Genomic DNA, 9,532 nt, shown 5'->3' on the forward strand with positions numbered 1-9,532 from the left:
AGGGTTCTCAAATACTTTGACCTCCCTTTTAGCCCACTGGTCAAAGGTAATGGAGAAAAGATGGTAAATATGACAAGGGGATGTGGACTTGTTTAGAAGTAGTTTTGGGTGTGGCCTTAGTGTCTGTTGTTAGGATACCAACAGTCCAGTTCAGTAATGTCAGGATACCAAACATGAGTCAGCAGCAGTGGCATCCAGCAGAAACAGCCAGGCTACCATTGAATTGGTAAGAGTACAGTGGGAGGGACCAGAACCAGCTGGGATGCTAGAAATCTGCCACGCCTCTCTCAAGGAAGTGAAGATGCAAGACCAACGAAGTGTTGCAAGGCTAGCTATGCAAGCAACATTTCACTGTCTGTTGAGTCTTATGAATACTCTCTCCAAACATGTTCCCTCACAGGTCTTGCCTCAGCAAAATACCATGGAAGTCTGCATCACATAACATAACCAGAAACTTCCACTTCATCATTCAGAATAGATTAATATTTCTTTCTATTAATTATCTAAAATCAATTCCAGGTAGCCCACAAACCAGGATTTCTTTTAAATCCAACTTATATAGTTTGTTGGAGACTATTAAGCTGAGACCTAGTTGTATTTAGCTCTAGCATTGAGAAGAAAGTCCTGGTTGGAGGCAGCAGCTGTGTAATTCACTGAAATGACTGAAAAGCTCAAGTATTAATTTGCAGGATGATCACCACTGAGGGGACACATAGCTGTACGTGGATGCTTTGTGGGCCTGGTATGTGAGGTCAGTGACTAGGTGAGGGGCAACAGGAATTGTAGAATGATCAGTCTGCTGACATGGCCATTGTGATTACAGAAACTATGCCCACGGTGACCCCACTGGGTCTAGGAGAAGGGATGAGAGCAAGCTAAATTGTTGCTGGCATGCCATTGGGTTGTACCACTATGGTGTGGTGAATGACATGAGTAGGTACTATGTACAGAGACTGGGTATACTATGCATTTTGTTGGGCATATGGGGTCTGTTGTGGGTAGACACTTCTCACTGGGCATATGGCTGACTGGTAGGGGCTTTGGGAGGAGAAGTATGGTGTCATAGCTCCTCTCATAGGGGAACAGATACTTTGTAAGGTGTCTCAGGAGTGTAACCTGGATAACTTATTCCTTTGGCATTTGCATAGGGAACCTCAGGAGAACCAGGGTTATAAACAGAATTCATGATTCCAAGAAGACAGCCTGACCCATGTGCATACCCGTCAGCCAGCATTGCCACCAGTGCTGAGCTGATTCTCATTTTTAAAAAAGTCATTACATAAATTTCAACCTGGAAATAGGGTAGAATTGGAACATATTTCTGAATGGAGGGGAGAGAGGTTCACATGCCTCATCCTTAGCTTAAAGTTGTGGAGGAGCAAGAAACATTTTTCTTTATAGCCACTGGCAAATTGTCTATGCTTTCACAAATAATCCCTCAACCTTGCAAATGTAAGTACCCCTAATGAAATTCAAAGAGTCACACCACAAGATACATTAATGTGGAGGGGGACTATTTGGGAAGAGGGACAGATTAGTGAGAAAAGAACAAGAGGTGGTAATTGGGCAACGAGTGTGATCAAAATACACTTTTATGTATGAAACTGTAATACTGAAATTTATTATTATAGGATTACTATATGCTAATTAAAGGTTAAAAACACTTAGGACTTCCAAGCATACAACATACTCATGTATGAAAATGTAAGAAATGCTTTTAAAAAGAACTCTTAATTGAAACAAAAAGAATTGACAGCTATGGTGTTTGAAGAACTATGAAGTATTGGCATGCTTAATTTTTTGGTACGCTTAAATGATTGTGTAGACATTTAAATTGTATGAATTATGTAGAGACTTTAAAATGCTATTTGCACTCCATATTAAAGCATATTTAAACAACAGTCTAAAAATAATTTTAAGGTTTCCGGAGAGATGGCTCAGAAGTTCAGAGCCTAGCTGCTCTTCCAGAGGTCCTGATAATGAGATCTGGCGCCCTCTTCTGGCCTGCAGGCATAAATGCAGGCAGATCTCTGTATATATAACAAGTCTTAGAAAAAATATTTTGAAAGTCTATAAATATCCTTCTGCCTTTAAACAAATACAAATTATTTTAAAGTAGCATTGACAATTATAAAATTTAAATATTTCTTAACTATTTAAAGGGGTGAGCCTAGAGAAATGGGTCAGCAATTTAGAAGCATTTGCTCGTTTTACAGGGAACCTGGGTTCAGTTCCCAGCACCTGCATGTGAGCACAAAATTGTTCATAACTGCAATTCTATGGGAATGTGATCAACTCTTCTGGCCTCTGTGGACACTGCATACATGGGCACTGCATACATGTATGTTGCACATACATGTCGAGAAAATACCCATACACTATTTTTTTTAAGAAAAGAAAAGAAGAAAGCACCAAAGATGTTGTAATTCCCATAGGATCAAACATTCACGTCTGATTTAGATCAGGTTTAGTTTGCCAAGCAGCTTTCTAGAAGCTTTCTCATTCCCTTCAGCATTGGATGGGGGTTCAGAGAGGCCCACGGTCCATGGCCAAGAAGAGCTCCAAGGCCTACGAACTTGCAGGCCCATGGTGAGCCTATTCTTGTCTGATAATCCTGGCCCTAGTCTTAGGACTGGGACATTCTTCTTCAGTCCTTGAGTCACTTCAGCAAAATCTCTCTGAAGCAGAACAGCAACTGCTCCTTGTGCCTGTGATCTGAACTGTGGCCCTAAGCATCTCTTTCCTCAACTGTTAGGGTCACTTCTTACATTCTTTTGTGGTTGGCAAGCATGTAACCTCACTCACAAGGAAACTGGCAACAGTGTCAAAGAACTTGCAACCCTATAGAATCCCTGACATTGAACTACCTGACTTCCCTCCCTGCCTGCCTTGTGCCCTTTCCCACGGTTTCCTTCACTCTCCAGGCCGCAGCCCTTTCTTCATCCTGCTCTTTACAGTCTCAGCTTCCCCTCTCCCTTCACGAAGTGCCCTGGTCCTCCTGCTCTCCCTTATGCCCCTGCCTGAAGTAAGCAAGGCTAGCAGTTCAGACTTAGTGCCATTTCCCTCCATCTTCACTGCATAGTGTGCTTTTATCCCCTCCCCCACCACCCCTGCTGTCCTGAGCTCACGGAGGGGAGGAGCCCGGACATCCAGTCTCTCCTGAGCTCTTTGAGACTGGGCCTGAGCTCTGAACTTCTGACTTGGTATCTGCCTGGTTTAGGTTTAGCACAGCTCCTGCTCAGTCAGTTGAGCTGTCCTGCATAGCCGAGCACTCTCAAAGTCTGCTTTGCATTCTTATTCGTGCATACACCCAACAGAAGTCTGGAGACTCTGGCCACACTTAGGCAAAGTCTTCTTATCTTGATTCAGCCAAGATTCTCCCTTACTATGGTAGGGATCCTGTGAGTAGTTTGTCATCCACAGTCCCCTATCCTATTCCTTGGTTATGAATTCTTACTTTTCCAGTTTAGACTACAAGTGAATATCAATCCCAGAATTTACTGCAAGGCCTTACTGCAGCTGTCTCTACATTCACCTCTCTTCCTCACCTTAAATTTACACATCTGGTAGCCCCAATGGGTTTCAGACAATGGAGAGGCTAGGCAGCTTCTGATTTGATCTTGACTGAACTTGGACCTTGTGCTCTGCGCCTCTCCTTGTATCTATTTTGAGAGCTCCCTGGAATCCGGCCCTCCTGTCCACATTTCTGAAACAGGCAGTACATTTTCCTTTTATGCTTATGTTGCTATAACTGAGACAGAATCAGTTGCATACCTGCACATGTTTCAAGACTATTTTCACTTCTGACCTGTTGGCCTTGTATCCATTGATGAATAATCCTAAACTGTGGCTCATTGCAGCTTCTCTGAAAGTCTGTAAGGACAGACTTGACTCCTGAGCATGTCTTTTTAAAGTCTCTAGGTTCAAATACTTTTGTTTCTGATTCTGCCTTATGTGGGCATTATTCCCAGGTATACTGAACTGGAGATATTTTTGTTGGTCTTGATGAGTAGGATCTTTTGGTCTGTGTAATCCAGTTAATCCTATAATACAGCTGTTTGTGAGACCAGGGAAACCTATCTTGAAGTGGTTTCAGGTCAAAGATAGCAGTATAGAACTGTTCCTGATTCTTTAGGGAGAGTTATTCTGGGTACCAGGTTGTGCACCTCTGAGTACAATAGACTCCTAGTTTTCCCTATGTTTGATGCACCTAGTCTTAAACAAATCCTACAGACACAAAAAGGGATTAGTTAATATATTAAATAGCATTCTAATGACAGAATAGATCATGTAACAAGATTTGACAAAACTTTTATAGAGGTGGTTTTTATTGGCAGTGGGGATTGAATAAAGGGCCGTGCAAAAGCTTCAGAAGTGTACTGCCACTGAGATTAACAAGATTTAAGTACCCATTTTCTGGGCTTGGATGTAAAACAGCCATATTTATAAAATAAAAATTTCAATAAACTATTTTCTAAATGCTCTTATATATCAGAAAGCTGATGGTACCTCTCAGGAGTGATGGTTATCTAGAATGTTTGATGCACTGGTTCCCATCACCAATAGGCAAAAAAGAAATCTCTAGAGAAGCCCCTACAGGCAACACTGTATCTTGTCCTTTATTAAACCCACTATGACATATTCAGAGACAGATGCTCACAGCTAACCATTGAACTGATCATGGGGTTCCCAATGGAGGGGTTAGAGTGAAGACTGAAGGAGCTTAAAGGGTTTCCGACCCCATGAGGAGAGCAACAATACCAACCAACCACAGCTCCCAGTGTCTAAACCACCAGCCTGGGAGCACTTAGGGAGGGACCCATGGCTCCAGCTGTATATGTAGGTGAGGATGACATTGTTGGGCATAGGTGGGAGAGGAGATCCTTGGTCCCATGAAGGCTGGAATCCATGTGTGGGGGAAGTCGAGGGAGGGGAGGTGGTAGTGGGGGGGGTAGGTGGGGGCACATACTCATAGAAGCAGGAGGAGAGGGGATGGGATAGGGGGTTCCTGGGCGGGAGGGGGGAATGGGGTAAGGGGAGAACATCTGAAATGTAAATAAAATATCCAATAAAAATAATTAAAAAAAAACACTATGACCACCTACATCATGCTAGGCTCTGAACCAGTGAAGACCTGGTTCTCATTCTCCAGTTTCATTAGGACTTGACTGTGAATCTGACTTACAGCCTTGGGATGTCGGCTCATTGGCATGGTCTGTTGAGCTTTAATTGTATACACTTTCCAGTTAAGTAATACCAGATAGAGAAACTAGAAACCTGAAAGGTCCTCATCTGTTATATCCCTCCTGCAGTTTATCCACTGTGGTCTCAGTAAAGTTCTGAGGGGCAGACAGACCTATGGGCCATACACACAGGAAAATACTTTACTTGTCTACTGTCAAACTTTTCAGAAATTAATATCTCCAGCAAGCTTTTCACAGACCTCTCCCTACTCTATTCTGTAGACACTTGATAAGAATTTTATTATCAAGCTAGCATTAGGATCAGGGGTCTAAAATTAGTCTGATTCATTTACCTGCCTTGTTGCAATACTGCAATCCCAATTCTCCCCAATGTGTGCACTATTGCTGGGGCTCTTCAGGCTATATACAAAAGAAATAGATGGACTCTAAACATTCACATGAGATGATTTAAAAGAAGCATCCAGCAGAAAGAAATGCTTTTGTAGTTCTACAAATTTGCAGTTTGGGAACTTGCTAAAGGCAATGCCATGCAAAGTTCATTAAGTTGGATCCTGAAAGCATGAAACAGTTTGTCTTGTGATATTTGTGGCCTTTTCATACATCAGTGGTATATAGGGGCTGGACTTTTTCATACATTGATACGTAAAGGAATAGGACTGTCACGTAAGTTACACCTATTCTAGTTAAGATGGAGTGTGGTTTGTAAGTTTCACTTCAGCCATGACCTAGCTGTGGCACTTTTTTTAAATGTTTATTTGTTTGATTGTTTGTTCCTGTACAGCATCATCACACTTTCTATCTCTGTGAATTTGACAACTGTTTGGACCCCATATACATGTAAATATATTCTGTTATTGCTCCCATGTCTAGATTAGGTCTTTTTTGCAAAAGAATTTCAAGATGGAACCATGCTGTAGCATGAATCAGTGTCATCCCTTTTGGAGAGAGTTTCTGGACATTGAAACTAGTGGTTCAGTACTTCCTGATCACAAAAAAGGATTCGATCTTTTATAATATATATTTCATTACTTAATCATTCATCCTTCAAAAGGATGCTGTGGTACTTCTCTTACATACTGTGAGCAATATAGGTGTGACTGTGTGTGCAGACACATGTGCTCAAGTCTCTTCTTTCTGTTACCTTGGTATATATTCAGAAGCACAATGGAGCAGCAGGACTGTAATTTCATGATGCATTAAAAAATAAATGTCTTACTATCTTCTACAACACCTGAACCATTTCATTAACAATTAATACTTTACATGATCAGATACTCTCCATATTCTCACCAATAGTAGGTAATTTCTGTCTAACCATCCTAATCAATGTGTAATACAACCTCATTAGGGTTTTGATTAATGCTGATGTTTTAGAAATAAACATTTTGGCCTCTGGCTTCAAATGTACCTCATACTTTTAAACAATTACCTCTAATCTCACCAAAAACTTCTACTCACATTAATACACTCATGTTGTCAAAGATGTGGAGAAAGAGGAACACTCCTCTATTGCTGATGGGATTGCAAACTGGTACAACCACTCTTGAAATCAATCTGGAGGTTCCTCAGAAAATTGTAAATAGGTCTACCTGAAGACTCAGCTATACCACTCAGGCATATACTCAAAAGATGTCCCACCATGCCACAGGGGCACATGTTCCTCTATGTTCATAGTGGCCTTGTTTGTGATAGCCAGAAGCTGGAAACAACCCAGATGTCCCACAACAGAGGAATGGATACAGAAAATGTGGTTCATTTATGCAATGGAATACTACTCAGCTATTAAGAATGAGGACATCATAAGTTTTACAGGCAAATAGATGGAACTAGAAAATAACATCCTGAGTGAGATAACTCAGACCCAAAAGGGCATGCATGTTATGTACTCACTAATAAGTGGGTATTAGCCAAAAAAGTACAGAATACCCAGGACACAGTCCACAGAACTCAAGAAGGTTAACAAGCCAAAGGGCCCAAATGAGGATGCTTCAGTCTCACTGGGGAAGGAGAAGAAGCATTCATGTAGGCAATCATGAGGCCCCATGCTAGAGGAGGAAAGTGTAGGGTACATACATTAATTTGGTCTCTGTGATGTTACTAACACAAGCCTTTCCAAAGTTTATGCACCTGTTTTTCTTGAGAAAGAACCTTATGATTTATCTGCTAAGGCTGGTTAGCCAGGATCTGGATGTATGGATGGTACCCTAGGTTAGTGACTTTTACATTTTCCCTGTGACTCTCACTCACCATCACTCATCCCAGGGATCAGGGACGAGACATGGTTTCTCTGTATAGCCCTGGCTGTCCTGGAACTCACTCTGTAGACCAGGCTGGCCTCGAACTCAGAAATCCACCTGACTCTGCCTCCCAAACGCTGGGATTAAAGGCATGCGCCACCACCGCCAGGCACCTACTTTTTTTTTGGTAAAGATGGATTTTGAGTCAAAATTATAGTACATCAGTAATCTGGGTAGTGGTAACCCTCCCTAATAGTCTTCTTTTGTTAAGCATGTATCTTTATATTTTGGCTCCTGTCTATAAGGAAGGCAAAAAAATGGATTCCATTTGCCAGGGAAGCTTTTAGGGACAAGTTTAAGAATCAGCGAGGAATCACAATCTGCTACTTGGCATTTGATTTTGTCAATTAACATATTAAGGCCCTTAAAGTTTGCCCTAGCTTGAAATTTCCATACCTGCAAGGGGACTGGCAGAAATGAGGACCCTCAGCAAGGGCATAGCAAGGAATAATAAGTGAGCAGCACCACAGGAACAGCATGGGCCTATGAATTAGAGGTAATAACGGCACACTTCAGGAGAAAACATATAAGGCCTGGTGTCCCTAGACTCTTCAAGCTTCCCCATGTAATGGAAAGGCTCCTCTGAGTGTGGGACCTGCGTCACCTCTTCCTCTGCTGGGCTCTTTCTCCATTGGGCATCAGGTCCATCATTTTTGTAGGTGATCAAGGGTGCAGTCAGGAGCTTGTGAGCCTTTATTACAGAAAGCTTTTTTATTAAACATTTTAAATGCCATATTTTGTAGATATCTGAAATATATATTTAAATAGACAAACATTGTTTGTTTCTAGTTATCTGTCCTCGGTTTAGCCATGAAAATGTATTCAGGTATACAGGAGGCTAAATGGAGCTTGTTTTTGTAATGTATTACATTAGTATCTAGCATGACTACAAATATAGTTTTAAATACATTAAAGGATTTTATCATTTATAAGGCAACTGACTATTAACTTACATGTCTTAATTATCCTTAACTCTTAGTAGTTTATATTTGCTTAGGATTCTGTGGCTTTATTTTTGTTTAGCTTGAGCCTTAAAAATAACAATCTTTGAACTGAAGTTCTTTTAGTATCAAATTAAAGCTTTTAATCATAGATAAATTCCTCAGGCAGACTGGCAATTTTACTGATCCTGAAAATGGGCACAGTAAAATAATCAAAATGGCCATTCCCTGGATGAAAGAGAAAACATCCAAACAGCTAAAGCTTAAATGAAGAAGAAGCTAGACAAATATTACTGGAACATGGGTAAACCTTAGAAGCTTATACATTTTGATTATTAAATATACCTTATTGGTCAAACATATGTTGCTATTAATCTGTATGTTCTAGCAGCTTGGTTTTGAGAAATCAGCAAAGACTTAAGTAGTTAGACATATAACTTAAATTATTCTTTGTTAATTTAAATGAATCTGAATATTTTAAATTTTTTATTATCATATACATTATATTTTAAATCGGACTGAATCATACATACAGTATGTTGTATCAAATATAATTTCGAATTTTATCATCATATAAAATCCAATCAATCTAGAATATTTGAGAGTTGTTGTTTTCTTAGTCTAAAAGTAGATACAATAATAAAGATAGTCCATTATGACTAAAAAAGTTTTGTGATTGTTGCTTTGTATCATGTGGTCATCTTTTTATTAATCATTCCTGTCGTTTACTTCTCAAATGGTGAAGTCACAAAGAAGGCTGCAAGCCATGTGGCCATTTACATAGTGGCGAGGTTACCAGTCAAGATAAAGGAGAGCCATATGGTTGTTGTTTTAAAACATTTGTGTTTTTAGTAGATACATATTCCTTTAAAAGATTTGAAGCCAACTTATATGTATGTATATATAAATCCAAGTAACAAATATATAGAGAATTGAATCTCATATACATAGAACATAGACATAGGAGGCCAAATAAAGCCTATTTTGGTAATTAATCATAACTATAAGTAGAAAAATATATGAACATATTAATGAATATGATTATGAAGTAACTGATAACTAGCTTATATGTTTTAATTATTTTTAACAG

General features: G+C 39.9%; 1 pseudogene; it reads right to left on the reverse strand.

Annotated features, from left to right (window-relative positions):
- Window positions 1-694: 694 nt before the first annotated feature.
- On the reverse strand, window positions 695-1,186 carry LOC114618348 (annotated as a pseudogene).
- Window positions 1,187-9,532: the final 8,346 nt, after the last annotated feature.

The sequence above is a fragment of the Grammomys surdaster genome, unplaced genomic scaffold, assembly GCF_004785775.1.
Source record: "Grammomys surdaster isolate TR1022 unplaced genomic scaffold, NIH_TR_1.0 60, whole genome shotgun sequence".
NCBI lineage: Eukaryota > Metazoa > Chordata > Mammalia > Rodentia > Muridae > Grammomys > Grammomys surdaster.